Raw genomic sequence first — 26,172 nt, 5'->3', positions numbered from 1 at the left:
AAAGTTGTCCATTTCTTCTAGATTGTCAAATTTGTTGGCATATAATTATTCATAGTATTCTCTTATGGTTTTTTGTATTTCTGCAGTATCCATTGAGATGTCTCATATTTCGTTTCTTATTTTGTTTATTTGGGTTTTCTTCTCTTCTTGGTGAAGAAGCACCCCACCTTAGGTTTGATTAATTTGCTAATGGCAGCTCACAGAACTCACAGAAACACTTTACTTACTAGATCACCAGTTTATTATAAAAGGCCATAAATCAGGAGCAGCCAGATGGAAGAGAGGCATATAGGGCAGGGCATTGGGAAAGGGTGTGGAGAACACACATGCTCAGACCTCTATGTGTTCACCAACCTGCAAGCTTTCCAAAGTCTGTCCTTTTAGGGTTTTATGGAGGCTTCATTACAGGCACGTGTGATTAAACCACTGGTCGTTGGTGACTGATTCAACCTCCAGCCCCTCATCCCTGCCCAGAGCTCAGGGGTTAGGACTAAAGTTCCAATTCTCTAATCACATGGTTGGCTTTCCTGACAACCAGCCTCCATCTTTAGGTGCTTCTAAAAGTCACCTTTGTCAAATAAGAAAAAGGCACTTTATTGTTTTTATCTCTTAGGGAACTCCAAGGGTTTCAGGAGCTCTTTGTCAGAAACAGGGATGAGCACCAAGCATGTATTGCTTATTCTCTATCAGAGTGTCTCAAGCGGGCTGTCCTGAACACATGCATCTCTGCAAGCTCACAGGACCTGTGAGTCTAGAAGCTGGTCAGTTTCCTTCTGCAGAAAGCCTCTCCTCCTGAGCTTTCTCAGGGCTCAGTAACCCAGAGAGGGGAATGGAAGATATCTTTTGTGCCTTTTTAAACTCAGGTTCTCTTTAGACTGGCACCCCTAGATATTCTTTTTTAGAAACTAGAGATAATACAGTGAAAGAAAGTGTTTGAATAAAGTTTTCAAAGGCTGAGTGTGGAACAAAAATGAGAAGTACTTCAGACACAGAAATTTGTGACAGATTCAATTAGGCCCAGCCTCCTCCAGGAAAGGAATCCACTTAGCCCAGCTCTGATTTGGTTTAGGCTCCCATCTCCACAGGGCCCAGCCGAGAGTCTTGTGATTGCTGCTGCCACAGGACAGTCCTGGGGTGCTTTCTCAGTACCTCCCTCCTGCTCTCTCCTGTCTCTAATCTATTGTCATTTCTTTCCATTTCTTAGAAGAATTTTGTTAGCCACTAGTTTGACTTCGTGGACCTCAGGGCAACCATCCTCACGTGGGCTGTCTCATCAGACGCCTCTTCTGTGAGGTCTGCCTGCTGCCACCCCCTCACCCTGGGCTAGACTCGCTGCTTTGTTAGGAGTGCCTTCTTAACCGAAGCTGGGTTGGGAAAAAAAAAATCTAACTTCTTCTCCCACAATAACCATTTTTTAATTCAGATACACATTTCTGACATGACATTATAATGCTTTTTCTCATTTCTTATGTTGAGACCTTGTACCTTTCGAGGATCTTGAGCTTTTTCTGGACCTTTTTCAGGCCCAGTCCCCAGTGTTGCTCCTCTCAGACCCACATGGTTAGTATCTGTTCCAGCACATCAAGGGACAGATCCAAGCACATCCTGGTCCCTGTCTTCCCCAGCCTGCACCCTGATTTCAAGCCCCTCTAAATGGATGACTGAGAGCCTGAAATTCTATTGTTCCCATTTCTTAATCTGCTGCAGTGATTCTTAGCCTCCTTGGTCATGCTCTTACTGAGGAACTGGGAGAAGCACCATCAGAGAATGTATAGACACAGAACGTTTGTTATAGTTGGTGGGAAGGGGGATTTAGGGACCACCTGTAACCTCCCCATGGACTGTCTACAGACCTACAGTCTCTAGGTTTAAAAGCTCTCCTCTAAATGTATCATGTCACCTTAAGATGTGGACAGATGGACAGGAGAAAGGGGGGACAAGAGGGCATGCAGAGGAGATGTGCCATTCCCATCAGTAATGCCTTTGAAGAGTTGTTTCCAAGTCTGTGGCTCTGATATTTTTGACTGTCCCCTGCTGATCTGAAGTAGAGAACATTAGTCTCAAGACTATGTATGTTTCTGATTCAAAAAAGGAGAAGAGAATGATCGTGAAATGAAAGCACAGTGATTATGTCACATTAAAGGAGATAAACAGAAATTTACCTACCAGCAAGTTTAAGCCTAGCAGTAACAAGGAGCCACGGGAGGAACCTGAACTTGTACCTCGCCCAGCAGTAACAAGGAGCCACTTGCTGTTCTCCTGCTGGAGCAATGCTGGGGAGAGGGTCAGCTAAAACAGAAAGTTTAAATAAAATTCCCAACATAACATTCAAAATGTCCAGGTTTCCTGGGAATTTGGGGTTAACAGATGCAAACTATTGCCCTATGAGTGGATAAGCAATGAGATCCTGCTGTAGAGCACAGGGAGCTATATCCAGGCACTTGTGATGGAGCAGGATGGAGGATAAAGTGAGAAAAAGAATGTATATTTGTATGTGTGACTGGGTCACCTTGCTGTACAGTAGAAAACTTGACAGAACACTGTAAACCAGCTATAATGGAAAAAATAAAAATCATTATTTTAAAAAATGTCTGGGTTTCAATTGAAAATCACTCATCATACTAAGAACCTGGAAGATCTCAATCTTTATTGTTAAAAATTTTATTGAAGCATAGTTGATTCACAATGTTGTGTTAATTTCTCCTGTACAACAAAGTAACTTAGTTATACATATACACATATCCATTTTTTTCATATTATTTTCCCATGAGTTAGGACAGAATATCAAGTACAGTTCCCTGTCCTGTATAGCAGATTCCCATCGACCATCCAATTTATATATAATAGTTTGTATATTATACCAATCCTAAATTCCCAGTCCATCCTCTACCACCAGGTTTCCCTTTTAATAACCCTAAGTTTGTTTTCAAAATCTGTGAGTCTATTTCTGTTTTGTAAATAAGTTCACTTGTATCAATTTTGGGGTTCCCCACATAAGTGATATCATATGGTGTTTGTCTTTCTCTGTCCAACTTACTCACTTACTTTGATAAGGCCCATCCATGTTACTGCAAATGGCATTATTTCATTATTTTTAATGACTAATATTCCATTGAGTATATGTACCACATCTTCTTAATCCATTCCTCTGTTGAACATTCAGGTGGCTTCCATGTTTTAGCTATTGTAAATAGTGCTGCAGTGAACGTTGGGGTGCATGTATCTTTTCCAATTATGGTTTTCTCTGAATATATACCAGGAGTGGGATTCCTGGATCATATGGTAGTTTTATTTTTGGTTTTTGAGGAAACTCCATATTGTTGTTCATAGTAATTGTACCAGTTTACATTCCCACCAGCAGTGTAGGATGGTTCCCATTGATTCATGCTCTCTCCAGCATTTATTGTTTGTAGTCTTCTTGATGATGGCCATTTTGAACAGTGTGAGGTGAGATACCCCACTGTAATTCTGATATGCATTTCTCTAATAATTAGTGATGATGAGCATCTTTTCATGTGCCTATTGGCCATCTGAACATCTTCTTTGGAGAAATGTCTATTTAGGTTTCTGCCCACTTTTTAATTGGGCTGTTTGGTTTTTTTTTTTTTTTGATATTGAGCTGCATGAGTTATTTGTTTTGGAGATTAATCCCTTGTCTGTTGCTTCATTTGCAAATATTTTCTCCCATGCTGAGGGTTGTCTTTTCGTTTTGTTTATGGTTCTCTTTGGTTGCAAAAACTTTCAAGTTTAATTAGGTCCCATTTGTTTATTTTTGTTTTTCATTTCATTACTCTAGGAGGTGGATCTGAAAAGATATTGCTGTAGTTAACGTCAGAGAGTATTCTGTTATGTTTTCCTCTAAGAGTTTTATAGTATCCAGACCTATATTTTGATCGCTAATCTATTTCGAGTTTATTTTTGTCTATGGTATTAGAGAATATTCTCATATTCTTTTACATGTGGTGTCCAGTTTTTCCAGGACAATTATTGAAGAGACTTTTTTCCATTGTATATTCTTGCCCCATTTTTCTTAGATTAATTGACCATAGGTGTGAGAGTTTGTTTCTGGGATTCAATCCTGTTCCATTGATCTATATTTCTTTTTTTGTGGCTGTATCATACTGTTTTGATGATTGTAGTTTTGTAGTACAGTCTGAAGTCAGGGAGCCTGATTCCCCCAACTCTGTTTTTCAAATTTAAATTTTTGTTGTAGTTCTATGAAAAAATGCTATTGATTATTTGATTGAGATTGCATTGAATCTGTAGGTTGCCTTGGGTAGTGCAGTTGTTTTGACAAGATTGATTATTCCAGTCCAAGAACATGGTATATCATTCCATCTGTTTGTGTCACCTTCTTTTTCTTACATCCACATCTTTTCAGAGTACATGTCTTTTACCTCTTTAGGTAGGTTTATTACTAGGTATTCTATTCTTTTTGATGCATAGGTAAATGGGACTGTTTCCTTAATTTCTCTTTCTGATTGTTAATTGTTAGTGTATAGAAATGCAAGACATTTCTGTGTATTAATTTTGTATCCTGCAGCTTTACTGATGAGCTCTAGTAGTTTTCTGGTAGCTTATTTATTTATTTATTTATATTAAAGTATGGTTGATTTACAGTGTTTCTTTGTTTCTGTTTTAAAGCAAACTGACCCAGTCATACATATATGTACATTTTTTTAATACTATCTTCCATCATGTTCCAGCCCAAGAACTGGACATAATTCCCTGTGCTGTACAGTAGGACCCCCTTGCTTATCCATTCCAAATATAACAAACTGCATCTACTAGCCCCAAACTCCCCATCCATCCCACTCCCCACCCCCCAGCAATCACAAGTCTGCTCTTCATGTCTGTGATCTGTTTCTGTTTTGTAAATAGGATCATTTGTGCCATATTTTAGATTCCACGTATAAGCGATATCATACGGTATCTGTCTTTCTCTTTTTGAATGACTTCATTTAGTACGAGAATCTCTAGTTGCATCCATGTTGCTGCAAATGGCATTATTTTGTCCTTTTTATGGCCAAGTAGTATTCCATTGTGTGTATGTATGTGTGTGTGTATATATATCACATCTTCTTAATCCATTCATCTGTCAGTGGACATTAGGTTGTTTCCATGTCTTGTCTATTGTGAATAGTGCTGCAGTGAACATAGGGGTGTATTTATGTTTTTGAATGAATGTTTTATCCAGATATATGTCCAGAAGTGGGATTGGTAGATCATGTAGTAGCTCTACATTTAGTTTTCTGAGGTACCTCCATACTGTTTTCCATAGTGGTTGTATCAATTTACATTCTCTCCCTTTTCTCCACACCCTCTCCAGCATGTTATTCATTGACTTGTTAATGATGGCTTCTGACAGGTGTGAGATGGTACCTCATGTAGTTTATTTACCTTCATTTCTCTAGTAATTAATGATGTTGAGCATTTTTTCACATGCCTACTGGCTAACCATGTCTTCTTTTGAGAAACGTGTATTTAGGTCTTCTGCCATGTTTTGATTGGGTTCTTTGGGTTTTTTGCTGTTGAGTTGTATGAGTTGTTTGTATATTTTGGAGATTAGGCCATACTTTTATATGTTTGGTATCAAGAGTGACACATTTACTAATTCTTTTCTGCACTGTATTCATTTCTTTTTCTGTCCCTGGTTACTGTTAGGAATTCTAAAACCATGTTGAATAACAGTGGTGAAAATGGACGTCCAGAGTTCTTATTGTGGCTCAGTGGTAACGAACCCAACTAGTATCCATGAGGACATGGGTTTGATCCATGGCCCCACTCAGTGGGTTAAGGATCTGGCATTGCTGTGATCTGTGGTGTAGGTTGCAGACATGGCTCAGATCTAGTGTTTCTGTGGCTGTAGCATAGGCTGGCATTTGTAGCTCAATTCAATACTTGTCATGGGAACTTCCATATGCCATGGGTACAGCCCTTAAAAAAGAAAGAAAGAAAGAAAGAAAATGGACATCCTTGTCTTGTTCCTGATCTTAGTGGAAATGCTTTCACTTTTTCACCATTAACTCTAATGTTAGCTGCAGGTTTGTCATATATGGCCTTTATTATTTGAGGTAGGTTCCCTCTATGCCCACTTTCTGGAGAGTATTTCTCATAAATAGGTATCAGGGTGATAATAGCTTCATAGAAAGAGTTGGAAGTATTCCTTCCTCTACAATCTTTTGGAATAGTCAGAAGGATAGATGTTAACTCTTCTATGAATATTTGATAGAATTCACTCATGAAGCTATCTGGTCCTAGACTTTGTTTTTTGGAAGTTTTAAAATCACAGTTTCATTTTTACAACTTGTGATTAGTCTGTTCATATTTTCTATTTCTTCCTGGTTTAGTCTTGGAAGATTGTACCTTTCTAAGAATTTGTCCATTTCTTCTAGATTGTCCATTTTATTGGAATATTGTTGCCTGAAATAGTCTCTTATGATCCTTTGTATTTCTGTGGTGACAGTTATAACTTCTCTTTTTTCACTTCTAATTTTACTGATTTGAACCCTCTCCCCTTTTTTTTTCTAGATGAGGTGGCTAAAAGTTTACCAGTTTTGTTGATCTTTTCAAAGAACCAACTTTGGTTTCATTGATCTTTCCTATTGTTTTCTTTGTCTCTATTTCATTTGTTTTGCTCTGATCTTTGATTTCTTTCCTTTACTAAATTTGGGTTTTGTTTGTTCTTCTTTCTCTAGTTGCTTTAGGTGTAAGGTTAGGTTGTTTGAGATTTTTGTTCCCTGAAATAAGATTGTATTGCTATAAACTTTCCTCTTAGAATTGGTTTTGCTGTGTCCCATAGGATTTAGGTCATAGTGTTTTCATTTGTCTCTAGGAATTTTTTTTACTTCATTTTTTGATTTATTCAGTGATTGTTTAGTAGTATATTGTTTAGTCTCCGTGTTTTTGTGGGTTTTTTTTTTTGCAGGTTTTTGTTTTGTTTTTTTTGTCATGAAACTGATTTCTAATATCTCAGCACTGTGATTAGAAAAGATGTTTGATATTATTTGTTTTCTTCTTAAGTTAAAGAGGCTTGATTTGTGGCCCAGCTGTGTTCTATCCTGCAGAATGTTCTGTGCGCACTGGGAAGAATGTATATTCGGCTGCTTTCACATGGAATATTCTAAAATATTAAGTCCCTCTGTCTAATGTGTCATTGGAGGCCTGTTTCCTTACTGATTTTCTGTCTCAATGATCTGTCCATTGATGTAAGTGGATTGTTAAAATCCCCCCACCTTTATGTGTTACGGTCGATTTTTCCTTTTATGGTTGTTAGCATTTGTCTTATATATTGAGGTTCTCCTATGTTGGGTGCATGTATATGTGCACATATATTTGCAATGTTCTGTCTTCTTCTTGGATAAATCCTTTGTCACTATGTAGTATCCTTCTTTGTCTCATGTAGCCTTCTTTATTTTTTTTATTTTTATTTTTGGCTGTGCCTGCAGCATGCAGAAGTTCTGGGGCCTGGAGTGGAACCTACCTCACAGCAGTGACAATGACATATCTTTAACCCACTGAGCCACCAGGGAACTCCTAACATCTTTATTTTAGAGTCTACTTTGTCTATGAACATTGATATACCAGTATAGCTTTCTTTAGATTTCTATTTGCATGGAATAATTTTATCTATCCCCTGACTTTTGAATCTGTATATGTTCCCAAATCTGAAGGAACTTGTACACAGCATATAGACAGGTCTTGTGTTTTGATCCATTCAGTCAATCTGTATCTTGTGTTGGAGAATTTAATCCATTTACATTTAAGGTAATAATAGATATGTATGTCTTTACTCCCATTTTGTTAATTGATTTGGATTTGTTTTTGTAGGTCTTTTTTTTTTTCCCTTCTTCTTTTGTTTTCCTTTCTTGTGGTTTGATGACTATTTTAGTGTTGTATTTGAACTGCTTTTTCTGTGTGTGTGTGTGTTTGTGTTGTATATTTCTGGTTTGCTGTTACCAGGAGGTTTTCATAACTGTCTATATATACATACATCATACAAGTGCACACAAACCCACACACAAGATTTTTTTAAGTTGCTTGTCTCAACCTGAAATCACTTTCTAATAGCCTGAATTTGTACTCTCCTTTCAAAATTACTGTTTTTTAAAATTTTTACTATAGTTGATTTCTAATGTTCTGTCAGTTTCTGCTGCACAGCAAAGTGACCTAGTCATACATACATACACACTCTTCTTCTCACATTATCTTCCATCATGTTCTATCACAAGTGATTAAATATAGTTCTTGTGCTATACAACAGGACCTCACTGGTATCATTCTAAATGTAATGGTTTGCCTCTGTTAACCCCAATCTCCCAGTCCTTCCCACTCCTCCCCCTCTCCACTGGCAACCACAGGTCTGCCCTCAAGGTCTGTGAGACTGTTTATGTTCTGTAGATAGGTGCATCTGTGCCCTATTTTAGATTTCACAAATAAGTGATATCATATGGTATTTGTTTTCTCTTTCTGACTTACTTCACTTAGCATGAGAATCTCTAGTTCCATCCATGTTGCTGCAACTGGAATTATTTTGTTCCCTTTAATGGCTGAGTAGTATTCCATTGTGTATATGTACCACACCTTTTTTTTTTTTCCACTTTTTAGGACCACACTCACAGCATATGGAGGTTCCCAGGCTACAGCTACAGCTGCCAGCCTATGCCACAGCCATAGCAATGCAGGATCCGAGCCCTGTCTGCAACCTACACCACAGCTCACGGCATGCCAGATCCTTAACCCATAAGCGAGGCCAGGGATTGAACCCACAACCTCATGGTTCCTAGTCAGATTTGTTTCCACTGTACCATGACAGAAACTCCTGTACCATATCTTCTTAATGTGCCTGCTGCTTGTTTTTTTCCCCCTCAGTGTTGCTTTGGCAATTCTGGGACTTTTATGGTTCCATGTTAATTTCTGGATTGTTTGTTCCAGTTCCTATGAAAAATGCCATGGATAATTTGATAGCGATTGCATTAAATCTGCAGATTGCTTGGGTTGTATGGCTTATTTAGTGATATTAGTTCTTCCAATCCAAGAACATGGGATATCTTTCATTTCTTTGAATCCTCTTTTATTTCTTAATTAATGTTTTCTACTTCTCAGCATATGTTTTTCACCTCCTTTGTCAGGTTTATTCCTAGGTATTTAATTTTCTGGGGTGCAATTTAAAAAGGTTACTTTTAAGTATTTTCTAATATTTCATTGCAGTATAGAGAAATGCAACTCATTTCTGAATGTTAGTCTTGTATCCTGCTACTTTGCTGAATTCATTGATCGGTTTTAGTTGTTTCTGTATGGAGTCCTTAGGATTTTCTATATATAGTATTATGTCATCTATATATAGTATTATGTTTTACTTCTTTCATTCAATTTGGATACCTTTCATTTCTTTTGTTTGTCTGATTGCTGTGGCTAGAACTTCTAGTACTATATTGAATAAAAGTAGTGAGAATGGGCATAATTGTCTTGTTCCAAACTTTAGCATAAAGGTTTTCAGCTTTCCTCTGTTGAATATTATATTGGCTGTGGGTTTGTCATACACGGCTTTTATTATGTTAAGATAATAATGTTTATTATGTTAAGATATTAATGTTTTATTATGTTCTCTCTCTGCCTACTTTGGTTGGAGTTTTTATCATGAATGGATGCTGGATTTTGCCAAATGCTTTTTCTGCATCTATTGAGATGATCATGTGGGTTCTGACTTTTGTTAATGTGGTGTATGATGTTGATTGATTTGCAAATGTTGAACCATCCTTGTGAATGTAGGATAAATCCCACTTGGTTGTGCTGTATGATCTTCTATATGTTGTTGAATTCGGTTGGCTAAGATTTTGTTGAGAATTTTTACATCCATATTAATGGAAGATATTGGCCTATAATTTTTTTTTTTGTAGTTTCTTTGTCTGGTTTTGGTGTTAGGGTGATGTGGCTTCATAGAATGTCTTTGGGAATGTTCCTTCTTCTTCAACCTTTTGGAAACGTTTAAGAAGAATGGGTATAAGTTCTTCATTGTATGTTTGGTAGAATTTGCCTGTGAAGCCATCTGATCCTGGACTTTTGTTTTAGGGAGTGTTTTTCTTTTATTATTACATATTCAATTTCATTTCTAGTTATGGGCTTATTCAGACAATCTATTTCTTCCTGATTCAATTTTGGTGGGCTGTAAGTCTCTAGAAAGTTGTCCATTTCTTCTAGATTGTCAAATACATTGGCATTTAATTGTTCATAGTACTCTTTTTTATTATTTTTGCAGCATCCAATGAGGTTTCTCTTTTATTTTACTTCTTATTTGGGTTCTCTCTGTCTCTTCTTGGTGAGTATGATCAGAGTTTTGTCAATTTTGTTTACCCTTTCAAAAAAATAGATCTTGGTATTACTGCTTTTTTTCTATTTTTTAAATCTCTATTTTATTGATTTCCTCTCTGATTGTTATGATTTCCTTCCTCTGCTGACTTTAGGTTTTCTTTGTTCTTCTTTTTGTAATTCTTTCAGGTGGTAGGTTAAGTTGATGATTTAAGATTTTTCTTCTTTTTTGAGGAGGGCCTGTATCGCTATGAACTTCCCTCTAAGCACTGCTTTTGCAGCATCCCATAGATTTTGTACAGTTGTTTTTCAATGTCATTTGTCTCGAGTTATTTTTTAATTTCCCTTTTGATTTTCGTTGACCCACTGGCTTTTTAGTAGCATATTGTTTAGTCTTCATGTAGTCATTTTTTTTTCTCATTTCTTTTCCTGTGATTGATTTCTAGTTTCATGCCATTGTGGTCAGAGAAGATGCTTGAAATAATTTCTATACCCTTAAATTTGTTGAGGTTAGTTTTGTGCCCCAGTATTGAGTCAGTTCTTGAGAATGTTCCATGTACACTTGCAAAGAATGTATATTCTTTGGGGTGGGGGTGGATGTACTGTCCAGAAAATATCAATTAAGTCTAACTGTTCTATTGTGTTACTTAGGATCTCTGTTGCCTTATTGATTTTCTGTATAGAGGACCTGTCCATTGATGTGTATGGTTTGTTCAAAATCTCCTGCTATTATTGCATTCCCATCAACCATACCTGTTAGTATTTTTGTATGTATTTGGGTGCTCTTATATTAGCACATGTATACTGACAAGTATAATATCCCCTTCTTGAATGATCCTTTTATCATTAAGTAGTGTCCTTCTTGTCTTTCTGGCCTTTGTTTTAAAGTCTATTTTGTTTGCTATGACTATTGCAGCTCCTGCTTTCTAGTCATTTCTATTTGCATGAATTATCTTTTTCCATCCCTTCACTTTTCAATTTATATGTGTCCTTTGCCCTTAGATGAATCTCTTGTAGGCAGCATATTGTAGGCTCTTATTTTTTTTATCCAGTCTGCCACTCTGTCTCTTTTGATTGGAGCATTCAGTCTATTGACATTTAAGGTAATTATCAATAAAAATGTATTTATTGCCATTTTAAACCTTGTTTTCCAGTTGGTTCTAAGTTTTTCCTTTGTTCCTTTCTTTTTTTGATTGGATGATTTCCTTTTATGACTGTGTTCTCTTTAGTTTTTGTGAATGTGTTTTTTGGTTTTGATTTGTGTTGCTGTTTTGCATATTAACCCCCTCCTATATCTGCTTGCTTTAATTAAGCCCATAGTCACAGGCTCAAAGATATTCTAAAAAAAAAAAAAAAAAAAAAAAGATTTTCTTGCTTTCTCTTCCCCACATTTTATGATTTTGATTTTTCTGTTCCTTGTGTTTATTGTCACTTTTACAAATAGGTTTTTTTTTTTCTTTTCCCCAATTTAGATCTGTATACTGGCTTAAGTAATTATTTTCCAGCTATGACTTCATCCATCCTTATCTTCTTAATTCTTTGCTATTTATAGGAGACCTTTCAGTATTTCTTTAGAATGAGTTTAGTTTTGCCATACTCTTTGGTTTTTGTTTGTTTGAGAAATTATTTCTTCTTCTATTTTAAAATGATAATTTTGCTGGGTAGAGTATTCTAGGCCATAAATTTTTCCCTTTTACGTTTTTGAATATATCCTGCCACTTGCTTCTGGCCTGTTAGTGTTTTTGTAGAAAAGTCAGCTGATAGCCTTATGGGGGTTCCCTTATAATTAACTGTTTGTTTTTCTCTTGCTGCCTTTAAATCCTCTCCTTATCTTTAACTTTTGCCATTAATATATTTTGGTGTGGGTCTGTTTGGGTCAACTTATTGGGGCCCTCTGTGCTTCCTGTATCTTGATACCCATTTCTTTAGCTTTGGAAAGTTTTCAGCCATCATTTCTCCAAATATATTTCCAATCCCCTTTTCTTTCTCTTCTCCTTCTGGAATCCCAATTAGGTACAGATTGGCCCTCTTTATATTATCCCTTAAATGTCTTATATTGCTTTCTTGTTTTTTCATTTGGTATTCTGTCTGCTGTCCTCATTGTGTGATTTCCATTATTCTATCTTCCAGGTCACTTCTTTGTTCCTCTGCATTATTCATTCTGCTCTTCAGTGCCTGCAACTCAGCTTGTGTCTCTGCAAAAGAATTTTCTAATTTTTCTTGGCTTCTCCTGATACTTCTAGTTCCTTTCTAAAGTAATCTGCATTACTGTTCATATCTACTCTTAATTCCTTCAGTATTTTCACTTTCTTCTTTTTTAACTCAAAGTCTGATAGACTCTAGCGGTCTATTTCATTGTTTGTTCCTTCAGGGGAAATGTTCTTTTAACCGGGAATGGTTCCTGAACTGCTTCATTATGCTTATAATTTTATTCTCTGAGTTTAGGGAAAGCAACTATGTACTTTAGTCTTGGAAAAGGGCTGTTTTTTATGTGGAGCACACCTAGGTAGCTTGTAGGGCTTACTGGTTTTTTGGGGGTGGGGTGGGGACATGAGGGCTGCTTTTGGTTTGGATGCTTTCTGTCTTTCCCCAGTGCATTCAGGCTGTTGGCCCCTTGATGGGGGTATGCCCACATATGGCATGTGCATGCTTCCAGGAAGATGGAGGCTGTGGGTAAGGCCTGTAGCCCATGCCTGGTTGCTGGGCCCTTGACAGTGGTGAGGACCCACAGGGAGGTGGCACAGGCTGCTCCTGGTTGCATGGCCTTAGGAAGTCCAGTGACGCTCAGGTAGGTGGAGGCCATGCCCAGAGTCTTTGGCAGTGGCAGCAGCAGAGCATGTTCGTTCCCAGGTGAGTAAGACAATGGGTGGCTCTCAGTTGCAGTGCCCTCCTTATCAACCTCTCAGGTTATTGGAACTGCAGGTGCTGCCTGTCACTGACCCCTAGTGGCCGCAGGCTGTGTCCACCTCTGGCGTCTGAGATGGCTGCAGTGGTTTGCCCCTGTAGCCCATGCAAAAGGTCCCACCTCCCAAGAGCCCATACATACAGAGAGAAGGATAATCCTATGGTGGTCCCGCCCTTCCTCTTCTTGCCCTCTCCAGCAATGGCACCTTGCTTCTCCTGAGGGCCCAGGCCTCCCAGGCTTCCTCGGCTGTGGCACTCTGCCCCCCAACCTATGGCACACCACACCCTAGCCCCTCTGGCTGTCTACACACACAGCCAACCCACTTCTTCCCCCCAAACTGATTTCTGGAGCTTGAATCTCAGGCTGTGGTGTCTGGGGGCAGTGATGCCCATAGTCTGTGAGGCCCTCTTTGTGCTTTCCCTCCTTCGTCCAGCTGCTGCACTTAACCTAATGCTTTGAGATTCCCCTCCATCCTGGCTGATCTCCCTGTTAGTTAGGTGGCCTCTCAGGGTGCAGATTCCTTTCCTCTTCACAGCTCCCTTTCAGGAGTGCTGCTTCCATCCTGACTTTTTAAATACTTTTTCTCTTCTCTCTTTTTGTCTCCTTTGTTCTACCCAGTTATGAGGAGGGTTTCTTGCCCTTTGTGGAGCTTTAAGGTGTTTGGCCAGCATTCTCTAGGTGATCTGTGCCAATCATTCTGCATGGAGATGCTTTTGTTTGTTTGTGGGAGAAGGTTAGCCCCACATCTTACTCCTCCACCGTCTTGGTCCTGCTCCAAAGATTACTGGTTTTGATATCATATTTGTACATGGATGATTTCCTATCTGTACTATATGTTTGCCTTTTCTCAGTAACCTTTTCCATGTGTAATTTTCTTATTTTCAGTTGTGGCTTTTTCTTTTCCACCTAGAGAAGTTCCTTTAGCTTTTGCTGTAAAGCTGGCTGTTGTGCTGAATTCACTTAGCTTTTCTTGTCTGCAGAGCTTTTGATTTCTCTGTCAACTCCAAACAAGAGTCTTGCTGGATAGCCTTGGTTGTATTTAGTTGTTCTTACGGCTTTTTGTTTGTTACTTTGTCAGAAACATATTTCTCTGCCATCTCATTTTATCTAACTTTCTGTAAATCTGTGGTCTTCTTTCCACATGCTTCAGGGTTGTAGCCCCTCTTATTTCTGGTGTCTGTCCCCTGATGGGTGAAGTTGATCCAGGGGCTTGCCCAGGCTTCCTGGTGCATTGAACTGGGCCCTGCCCACTGGTGGGTGGAACTGGTTTTGTACCTCTGGTGGGCTGGGCCATGTTGTGTTTAGAGGCAGCTGTGTGCCCAGCACAACTTTAAGCAGCCTGTCTGCTGATGTGTAGAACTCTGTTCCCACCCTGTTGGATATTTGGCCTGAGGCTTCCCAGTTGGGTGGGGCCAGGTCCCATTTCCAAAATGGTACCTTCCAGGAAAGTTTACACCAATGATTATTTTCCTTCCTCTACAATGACCCACAGCCAACCCCTGCCTCCCCAGGAGACCCTCCAAGACCCACAGGTAGGTCTGGTCCAGATGCCTATGGAGACACTGCTTTGCACATGAAACCTCATGTGCACCCTCCAAGAGGGGAGTCTCTATTTTCCCCAGTCCTGTGGAGCTCCTGCAGTCAAGCTCCACCAAATGTAAAGCCAAATTCTTTGGGGGCTCCTCCTCCTGATGCCAGACATCCAGGCTGGGGAACATGACATGGGGTTCAGAACTCTCCTTCCTGTGGGGAACCTCTGTGACATAGTTATATTCCAGTTTGTGGGTCACTCACCCAGTGGGTATGAGATTTGCTTATGCTGCAAAAAAGCCCCTCCTACAGTCTCATTGTGGCTTCTGCTTTGTCTTCATGTATAAAATACTTGGTTTTTGGTAGTTTCCAGTATTTTTTGTTGATAGTTGTTCAGCACTTAGTTGTGATTTTGGTGTTTTCATGGAGGAGATGAGCTGGAGTCCTCCTACTCCACCAACTTGTCTCCAAGTCCTGAATCAGGAGGATCTCAATCTTAAGAAAAAATAGATGCCAATCAATAGATCAACTGCAAGATTACAGATTTTATAATGATCTGACAAAGATTTTAAAGTCATCATAAAAGTGCTTAACAAGCAGTTAGAAACATCCTCAAAACAAATGAAAAAAGAGATCATCTCAGTAAAGAAATATAAGATATAAATAAGAAATGAACAGAAATTTAAGCACTGATAAATAATACCAAAATTGACATTACCAAAACTGACAGATTTGAGCTTAACAGAATGTAAAAAATAGAGGAATTAATTAATGAACCTAAAGAAAGAACAATATAATCTGTCTAATCTCAAAAATAGATAAAGTGACTAATAAAAAGGTAAAACTGGAAAGAGCTTCAGAGGCCCATCATACCTATAACAAAAGATCTAATATTGAAGTCCCAGAAGGAGGAAAAAGAGGGCAGAGTGGAAAAAGTATTTGAAGAAATAATAGATATCTAAATTGAATAGAAGTAAAATTATCTCTCTTCATAGATAACATGATATTATACTATAGGAAACCCTAAAGACTCCACAAAATTAAAAAAAAAATAAATTCAGGAGTTCCCCTTGTGACTCAGAGGTAACCCAACTAGGGTCCATGGGGGATGGGTTCAGCCCCTGGCCTTGCTCAGTGGGTTAAGGATCCAGCATTGCCATGAGCTGTGGTGTATGTAGGTTGCAGATGCAGCTCAGATCTGGCATTGCTGTGGCTGTGGTGTAAGCTGGCAGCTGCACCTGCGATTTGACCCCTAGCCTGGGAACTTCCTTATACTGTGGATGTGGCCCTCAAAAAATAATAATAACAATAACAATAACAAATTCAGGAAGGTAGTAGGATATAAAATTAACATGCAAAAGTCAGCTGTGTTTCTATACACTGACAGGGAACAATCCCAAAAGGAAATTAAGTAAACAGTTCCAGGCACAATAGCAATTTTCTGAACAAAGTTCTTACGAATTACCTTAACCAAGGAGTTAAGTTAACCAATGTGTTATGCACTGCAAACTATAAAACACTGCTGAAAAAAAATTTAAGGAGACATAAACAGATTAAAATTTCGTATTGACTGAAAGACTTAATATTGTTAAGATGTCAAAACTACCCAAACAATCTTTAGATTCAGTGCAATCACTATCAAAATCCCAATGACGTTTTTCTAGAAGTGGAAAAATCCATTCTATAAACCTCAAGGGACCCCACCAGCATAAAAATCTTGAAAAAGAAAAAGGTGGAAGACTCACACTTTCTAATGTCCAATTTTACTACATAAAGACAGCTATATAGAGCAATGGAGTAGAATAGAGAGCCCAGAAATAAACTCTCACATATATATCAAATAAACAACTTTTTGGCAAGCATCCAATACCATTCGGTGGGGATAGGACAGTCTATTGAACAAATTATGTTGGGAAAACTAGATATCCACATGCAAAAGAATGATGTTGGACCCTTCCCTAACACCATATAAAAAAGTGATACTTGAATAATGTATCCAACAAGGGCTTTAGTTCCAAAATATACAAACAATTCATATATCTCAATATTAAAAAAAAACGACCCAATCAAAAAATGGGCAAAGAACCTAAATAGACATTTCTCCAAAGACAACATCCAGATGGCCTAATAGGCAATGAAAAGATGCTCAATGCTGCTAAATAATGAAACAAATGTAAATCGAGACTACAGTGAGGTATTACCTCATACCAGTCATAATGGCCATCATCAAAAAGTCTACAAGGAATTAATGCTTAACAGGGTGTGGAGAAAAGGGAACCTTCTTACACCGTTGGTGGGAAGGGTGTTGCCCTCACTGGTGAGGCCACTATGGAGAACAGAACAGACATTCCTGATAAAAACTAAAAATAGAGTTACCATATGATCTCGCAATCCCACTTCCAGGCATATATTCGGAAAATACAAAATCTATAATTCAAAAAGATACATGCACCCCAATGTTCATCTCAGCGCTATTCATAATATCTGAGACATAGAAGCACCTATGTGTCCATCAACAGAGTAATGGATAAAGAGGATGTGGTTCATATATGGACTATTAGTTATTAAAAATAATGAAATAATGCAATTTCCAGCAACATGCACAGACCTAGAGATTATCATGCACAGACAGCAAAAGACAAATATGATATCCCTGAAGTGGAATCTTAGAGAATGAACTTATTCACAAAACAGAAATAGACTCACAAATTTATGGTTACCAAAGAGGAAGGAGGTGATAAATGAGGAGTTTGGAATTAACATATACACACTACTATATACAAAATAGATAAACAACAGAATCCTACTGTATACCCCAGGGAACTATGTTCAATACCTGTAGTAGAAAAGAAACTCATAGACTTGGAGAACAGATTTGTGGTTGCCAAGGGAGAGGGGAGGGAGTGGGATAAACTGGGAGTTTGGGGTTAATAGATGCAAACTATGACATTTGGAGTGGATAAGCAATGGGATCCTGCTGTATAGCACAGGGAAATATATCTGGTCACTTGTGATGGAGCATGATGGAGGGTAATGTGAGAAAAAGATATGTATTCTATATATATATTTATATTTGACTGGGTCATTTTGCTATATAGTATAAATTGACACAATGCTATAAATCAACTATAATGGAAAAATTAAAATCTTAAAAAATATAATGGAAAAGAATCTTAAAAAGGATACAGTAATGCATGGATTAAAGACCTAATATAAGAGCTAAAGCTATAAAACTCTTAGAAGAAAACAGATGTAAAGCTTCATGACATTGGGTTTGGCAATTATTTTTTTGGATGTGACACCAAAGGCACAGGCAAAAAAGAAAATATCGAAAAATTGAATTTTTTAAAAATTAAAAACATTTGTGCATCAAAGAACACTATCAACAGAGTAAAGAAGCAATCAACGGAATGGAATAAAATATTCGCAGGTCACATATCTGATAAGGGATTAGTATCCAGAACACCTAAACTTCAATATCAAAATAGCCCAAGTCAAAAATAGGCAAAGGACTTGAATAGACATTTCTCCAAAGAAGATATACAAATAGCCAAAATGCATATTAAAAGATGCTTAACATCACTAATCATTAGGGAAATGCAAACCAAGACCACAATGAGATGTTACATCTTACCCATATCCTAGGACAGCTATTGTTAAAAAACAAAAACAAAAACAAAAAACAAGTTGTTGGTATGGATGTGGAAAAACTCAACCCTTTGCATTACTGGCAGCAATGCAAAGTTGAGCAGTCACTGTGGGGAAAGAGTATAGCAGTTCCTCAAAAATATCAAACATAGAATTACCATTTGATCCAGCAATTCCACTTCTGGTATACACACACAAAAAAAACTGAAAGCAGGGGCTTGAACAAATATTTGTACACCAGTGTTCATAACAGGCATTATTGAAAATAGCTAAAAGGTTGAAATAACCTAATTGTCCATGGATAGATGAATAAATAAAATGTGGAATATACATACAATGAAATATCATTCAGCCTTAAAAGTGAAACCACATAGAAGAAGCTTGAAGAGATCATGCTGAGTGAAATAAGCCAGTCACAAAAGGACAAATATTGTATGCTTGCACTTATATGAGGTACCCATAGTAGTTGAAAACAGAGACAGAAAGTAGAATAGTGGTAACCAGGGCTGGAGAGAGAAGGAATGGGTAATTATTGTTTAGGGAGTACACAGATTCAGTTTGGGATAATGCAGAAGTTTTGGATATGGATAGTGGTGATGGATGCACAGCAGTGTGAAGGTACACAGTGCCACTGACCTGTACACATAAAAACTTATCTGCAGATTCCAGATGCTAAGTGAATCCAAATATGAAAAATCCCAGGAAATCCACATCAAGATTCATCCTAGTCAAACTTCTGAAAACTAAAGACAAAGAAAATATCTTAAAAGCAGCAACTGAAAAATGCTACCTTGCTGGTAAAATGAGGACACCAGTAGAGTGATACACACACACACACATGTGTGTGTGTGTATATATATCCCCACACTTATGTATCTTACATATATCATATATATATACTCACATGCACATACATATAAGGTAAGACCTAGAGCAACCCCTTAAAAAATCTATAAAAATGAATACATTCAAAATATTACAGAACAGAATTCGAAAAAATGTGGTAATCTACCAGAATGGCAAGAAAAATATATAGAAGCAAAAAACCCAGAATAAACAGAAAACCAAAAAACAATGGCAGACTTGTAGTCCTTTTGTGGTGCAGCAGGTCAAGGATCTGGCCTTGTCACTGAAGCATCTTGGATTGCTGCTGTGGAGCAGGCTTCATCCCCTGCTCGGGAACTTCCACATTCTGTTGGTGTGGCCAAAGAATGGCAAACTTAAAACCCTAATATATGAATGACTACCTTAATTATTATGTAAGTGACCTATGTAAAAATATGTGTTATCTTAAATATACTAATTGAATGACACAGGTTATTACAGTGGATTTTTTTTAAGGACTCAGCTATATGCTGTCTATAGGAAACTAAATATAGTGATACAGGCAGGTTGAAACTAAGAGGATGGAAAAAGATACATAATGAAAACACTAAACATTAAAAGAAAGCTTGAGAGGCTATATTAATATTGGCTTCAGAGCAAAGCAAATGTTGCTAGAAACAGAGAAGGTCATTATATAATGAGAAAAAAATGTCCACTTATGAAGAATATACTTTGCAATCCTAAATGTGTATACACCAAACAACCATTTGCAAATTGTGGGAAACAAAAACTGATAGAACAGAAAGAAGAAACAGACAATAAATAGGCTTATGGATACAGATATAGGTGGGGATATCGCGCCCCCCGCCCCTGCCATCAACAACTGACAGAACTAGACAAAAGCAGGAATTCCCATTGTGACTCAGCGGTAATGAACCCGACTAGTATCCAGGAGGACATGGTTCAGTCCCTGGCCTTGCTCAGTAGTTTATGGATCTGGCATTGCCGTGAACTGTGGTGTAGGTCACAGGTGGGGCTTGGATCTGGCATTGCTGTGGCTGTGGCACAGGCCAGCAGCTGCAGCTCCAATTCAACCCCTAGCCTTGGAACTTCCATATGCGGCAGGTGCAGCCCTAAAAAAAATAAAAAATAAAAAAACTCCACCAAAACTAGACATAAACAGAAAAGATATAGACGTTAACAACACCATCAACCAACAGGATCTGACGTAAAATTCCACCAACAGTAGCAAAATGCACATTCTTTTCAAGTACACACAGACCATATACCAAGAAGGACCATATTCTGGGCCATAAAACAAGTCTCTATACATGTAAATGTATTCAGTCATACGAAGTAAATTCTCTGACCACAATAGAGTTATTAAATTAGATCAATAACACAGTATTTAGGGGAAAAAAACCCAAATCTGTACTTCTTAGCTCTGTATCTGGGACTCAGTTTGTCCCTAGAATTTACCTAGTCTAATTTCCTCATTATTCAAGTGAAGAAACAGGGGCTCAGGGAGGAGACAGGATGTCTTCAGGGTCCTCGGGTACTCAGTAAATATGCACTGGATTGACTGATTAAACACAGCAAATAGCAGCAGCTCTCTTCTGGAATAGCTACTCCCATGGAAGGCACAGACCTGAGTCCACCACATCTGTAGCCCCTTCTGCACTCCCCTGCCCCAGCTCTGCTGATCCCTCCCTCCTCTAGCCCCCCAGCACCTTACATCTCCATCACACACTGCCCTGCTATAATCCTGGCTGTGCCAGCACCCCTCCCACGGCAAGGGCCAGGTCTTAGTCATCACAGCTGCCTAGACAGTATTTCGTGAATGAATGGAGAGGTGTTTTCTTCAAGGAAGTTTTGCCTCCCAGGAAGCCAGGTCCTCCCAGCAGATCCTCTACAAGGTGCAGGGCACAGCAGTCAGCAGGGCTGCTGTGAGCTCAGGCTGGTCATCACAGGCTTTGAGACTTCTGCTGCTCCTTGTCAGGGGCTGGTCATGGCTCTGGAGCTGCTTGGTGTGTCATAGGTCTGTCTGCTTCCCCATCCTGCTGGGACTGCCCGGTCCCTCCTCTGTTTTCATCCTGAAGTGGGCAGAGTAAGAAAACTTGCTTGCATTGCTTCCCTCTTGTGATCTAATGCCAGAGGTTCTTACCACGCATTCATTTCTTTTCCCTCTGATTTATATCCGTATTTAAATCCTGCTTGGGGAAGTCATTTTAATGGATTCCCTCAGGCTTATAGCAGAGAGTATATGAGATCCCTGATAAGCTTAATATATTTTTATTAAAAATTAATAAGAAAGCTATATTGTTTGCAACGTTAAATCATAATTTGATTTGAATTCATTTTATGTAATACATGGCCACAGTGCTAAAATTGCTTTTTTTAAAAAAAGCTGTGATAAGATTGAAATCAGTCCTGGGGACCCTATCTTTTTACTCCTGAGTGAACCATGCCTGTCGTGGGGCAGACAGTCTATGCTTCCATTTCTCGTGTGACATTTAGAGTCTGTGCACGGGGGCACCAACCCCCCGTTGAAGGCTTCAAATGGGTCTTTTGTGGAAGATTACGTGCACGCTCTTTTTAAATGCTACCATTAAAAAAAATAAAATTTAATGGAAAGAGATAAGCTTTTCCCAGCACAGGCCGGCTCCAATTTTATATTTCCTTAATCTGTTTTACATACTGCTGCAGGAAATTAAACCCAAATTGCCCTCTCTGACATGCGCGTGTGTGGCAGTTGGGAGCGCGGAGAGGGGAGGCAGACACAGAGCTCCAGGAAACAACTGTTCTGGTTTGTCAGAGATTTATGGTAAATTTCGGGTGGGGAAAACAGCCCCTCCTTATCTTGCTGCACTGGGGGGGCTGTGGCCACCCCGGAGAGCCTGCCCATGCTGACAGCAGCAGAGGGGTCCCATCCTACATCTCCGAGAACTGCCGCCCCAGCTCACCTGCAACCCAGGTGACATCCAGGACAAGGACCAGATACCCTCCTGGCCAGGTCCAGGTTTCGGCTTCCTGTACACTCCACTTGACACACACCACACACACAGAAAACATAGGTGCTGTCCTATCTCGCATAGTTCACTAAATCCTACTCCTCCCTTTCCTCTCTTCTTTCTTCCTTTTCCTTTCCAGCCCACCCATCATGCAGAGAAAATGAGTGTTTGCTTAACAATCGCACTTATGTTTTGGTTTCACCTTCTAGACGAATGATATGGATTTTTTTCTAGACTCTTCAAATTGGTCCTCTGCTCCCAGTTACATCGATTTCCTCTCCACTTCTAGCCACCCCTGGGGATAAGATCTTCTGATCTTAGCATCTCACATCCTACACATCCGCACCCAGGCGTTGCCCCCAGCCTGCTCTTGCTTCTGGTGCCGCATTCAACACCAATAAGAGAACACAGGACATACCAGGCACATCCTGACTAGAAGATCTTCGTCCCCCTCCGGGTGTCTCAGAAGCCCCATCTTGGAGACCCTCCAGGCCCTCCTTGGCCACTGCAGACTGTAGGTGGAAGCTGCACAGGCAGTCATGGAACAAACACTGGACTGAGTCCTGAGCGCTAGATGCTCACCCCACCCACCTCTCAGGCCAAACAGGAGGACACTGGACCAGATGGTCTTAACAGCCCTTCCGCCAGGAAACAGGCTGGGAGATGAGGTGTGGAAGTGAGGCCTGAGGAAGGCCAGGCTGCTGCCCTTCCTGGCTCTGGTTCTGTGGTTCCGAGAGGGCTGCGGGGCTGGAAGCCTCCTGCTGACCTCAGGCACCTGCCCTGCCGTGGGATGAGCAGGAATGAAAGGGAAGCCTCCCCATCAGCCACACGAACTTTGGCTCTCAAGGAGAAGGCCTGATTCTTAAGGTTGGAAGGGAGGAGAGAGCAACAACTGGTTCGTGGCAGGCAGAAGAGCGAGACCTGCGCAGACGGCCAGGCCACCACACTCTCTGCTCCAGCCTGAGACACTCGTCTGCTAGAATGGGCAAGGGCTGGGTGCTAAAACTCAGGGGACAGGGGACAGACCCAGGCAGAGGGCTGCTCCTGGATGCATAGAGCCTCAAGGGCTGGACTAGGGTACTGCTGCAATGGGAGTGTTCGTGGAAGAAGCCTGGGCCTACCATGGAAGCAAAGCACCCACTGTTAAGTGGCACACAAAGAGGCAGGGCTGCCTGACAGCTTTTTTCTCCACGCACCAGCCCCCACCTCTGCAGGGTCTCGGGCCTCAGCCACCTTCTCAGTGGGCTCTGGAAGCCAGATGCCAGCTAGTTGTTCACATGCAGAAGCAGAGCTGAAACCACAGCTGAGCTCCAGGGCCCTTGCGACTTAGGAAGCAGGGTTGAAATCTCTCCCTGTTGCTGCACAAGCTGCTGACTTATGCTCCACCACCAGCTGCAGGACTTCCAAGTGGACAGCAGGTGCTCCTGTGGCTGGGACCCGTCTGGCCTTAGCAGCTATTTGTGGGTGCCTGCACATAGGGGCTGGGCCGGGCAAATGTCTGAGATGCCTCCATCCATACCTCCCATATCAGGTCCAGGTGCATGACTACTGCAATTCTGGTATCTGACCTCAGTGGATCTGTACTGGTGGCTTGTGAAAACAATATCTGAGGGATGGACACCAGGGCCTACTGCCAGCATGCCCAAGGCTGAGATGGGGCCAAGAGCAGTGCCAACAGCAGTGTACTTTGTGAGCCTGCACAACAGGTGACAGGTGACACAAAAGAGCACACTAATTGGTGAAGAGCTCTGGAAGAGGAATACTCAGGGGCTCTTCTCCCACTGGGAGTGTGCCAACCCCACTTACTTTGCACTGCAGCTCAGAAATGAACCTGGGGCTTCTACTCAAACAACTAGGGAACAGACCTGGCCCCTGCCAGGTCAGTGACAATGGCAGAGCAAAGAGGAGATGTCACTCAATATCCAGTGCAGGTTCTGGTCATCGTAACACCACTCACACCTCCTATCAAGGGGATAAACGGCCAGAATACACTGAGGAAAGGTGCAGCAGGCATCCACACTAAAAATCCTTGTCCCCAAAATCATTAAACCCACACAGACTACACAGAGATGCTCCCACATCAAAATAGCCCTCCAAGACCATAATAGATAATTGCTTCTACTAAACTCATAGAACAAGAGAAATAGAAGTACAATGAAGAGACAAAGAAACCACTCCCAATTATGATTCAGAGAATTCCCCTGATAGAACAATGAAATTGACCTCTTCAGCCTAACAGACATCAATTTCAACAAGGAGGTAATGAAAATACTGAAGGAATTAAGGACTATTGGTAGAAATGCTGATTACTGTAAACGGGAACTAGAAACTATAAAGAAAAGCCAAGAAAAATTAGAAAATTCATTCATCAAGACTAAACCTGAGGAGTTCCCATCGTGGCTCAGTGGTTAAGGAATCTGACTAGGAACCATGAGGTTGCAGGTTCAATCCCTGGCTTGGTTCAGTGGGTTAGAGATCCAGCGTTGCTGTGAGCTGTGGTGTAGGTCAAGGATGTGTTGCCGTGAGCTGTGGTGTAGTTCGTAGGCGCAGCTCAGATCCCCCACTGCTGTGGCTCTGGCGTAGGCCAGCAGCTACAGCTCCAATTAGACCCCTAGCCTGGGAACCTCCATATGCCTCGGGAGCGGCCCTAGAAAAAGCAAAAGTCAAAAAAAAAAAATTTCAGCTGAGGCAATGAATAGCAGAATGAATAGTGCAGAAGAACAAATAGCGAAGTGGAAGACAATAGAAATCACCTAATAAACAGCAGATAGAAAGCCAACTAAAAAGAAAAAAAAAAAAAGACCTGTGGATAATGTAACGTATTCCAATCTATAGGGATCTTAGAAGGAGAAGAAAGAGAAAAGGGAATTGAAAATGTTATTAGACCAAATAGTGGCTGAAAACTTCCCAAACCTAAAGAAGCAGATCTTCAAGTACAGGAAGCACAGAGGGTCCCCAAAAAGATAAACCCAAACAGATCTACACCATGACATCATAATAAAGGCAGAAGTTAAAGAGAGGATTCTAAAGGCTGCAAGAGAGCAACAGTTAATTACAAGGGAACCTTCTAAGAGTATCAGCTGACTTCTCTACATAAACACTGCAGGCCAAAAGGGAGTGACAAGATATATTCAAAGTCCTGAAAGGGAAAAATCTGCAGCCTGGGATACTCTCCCCAACAAGATTATCACTTAGGATAGAAGGAGAGCGAGAGAATTTCTCAGACAAGCAAAAACTCAAATACAGCAATACTAAACCTATCCTAAAGGAAATATCGAAAGGTCTTCTCTAAATAGAATAGAAGTAAGAATCCAGAAGAAAGAGAAAAGCACAGCTGGAAAGTAAATCACTTAACCCAATACACAGATTTAAAAAAAAAAAAATCAAAACATTTCTGTGAAAGTGATGACAACCACGATGAAGAGCAGAAGAGTGACTATGAAGATGTACAAGAGGACAGCAAAATCATAAAATGTGTGGAAAGAGAGTAAGAAAATGTAGATTTTTTTCCTAGAGTGTGTTTGAGCCTATATGACTACCAGTCTAAAGCAAGTAAATATAGGAAGGGGTAACGTATTTGAAAAACAGGGGAAAACACAAAAACATAAAGTAGATTCACAAAAACCAAAAAGAAGCATCAGGACCAAAGAAATCATCAAACCACAAAAGGAAAAAGAAAAGAAAGGGACAAGGAAGAAAATAAAATCAATGGGAAAACAAGATCTAAAATGGCAATAAATACATATGTATCATAAATTACCTTAAATGTCCATAGACTCAATGCTGTAATAAAAAGACACAGAGTGGCAGATTGGATTTTTTTAAAAAAAAAAAAACAGCCTACAATATGCTGCTTACAAGAGATCTGCTTTAGGGCAAAGGAGACATATAGAGTGAAAGTGAGAGAAGGAAAAAGACATTTCATGCAAACAAATGACAAAGTGG

General features: G+C 39.8%; 1 protein-coding gene and 1 long non-coding RNA gene across 4 annotated transcripts in view; one reads left to right on the top strand and one right to left on the bottom strand.

The window, feature by feature from the left end:
* Positions 1-26,172, top strand: part of SMYD3 (SET and MYND domain containing 3) — a 751,923-nt gene that overhangs the window by 722,830 nt on the left and 2,921 nt on the right.
* Positions 19,963-26,172, bottom strand: part of LOC106505102 — a 51,208-nt gene continuing 44,998 nt past the window's right edge. The window contains exon 3 of one of the 3 annotated variants that reach the window (XR_002336128.1): positions 19,963-21,309. This is a non-coding gene — a long non-coding RNA (uncharacterized LOC106505102). The remainder of the gene's footprint in view (positions 21,310-26,172) is intronic. The other 2 variants (XR_001299189.2, XR_002336129.1) reach the window with 2 other exon arrangements.

The sequence above is a fragment of the Sus scrofa genome, chromosome 10, assembly GCF_000003025.6.
Source record: "Sus scrofa isolate TJ Tabasco breed Duroc chromosome 10, Sscrofa11.1, whole genome shotgun sequence".
Taxonomy (NCBI): Eukaryota; Metazoa; Chordata; class Mammalia; order Artiodactyla; family Suidae; genus Sus; species Sus scrofa.
This window is presented reverse-complemented; position numbering and strand designations above follow the sequence as displayed.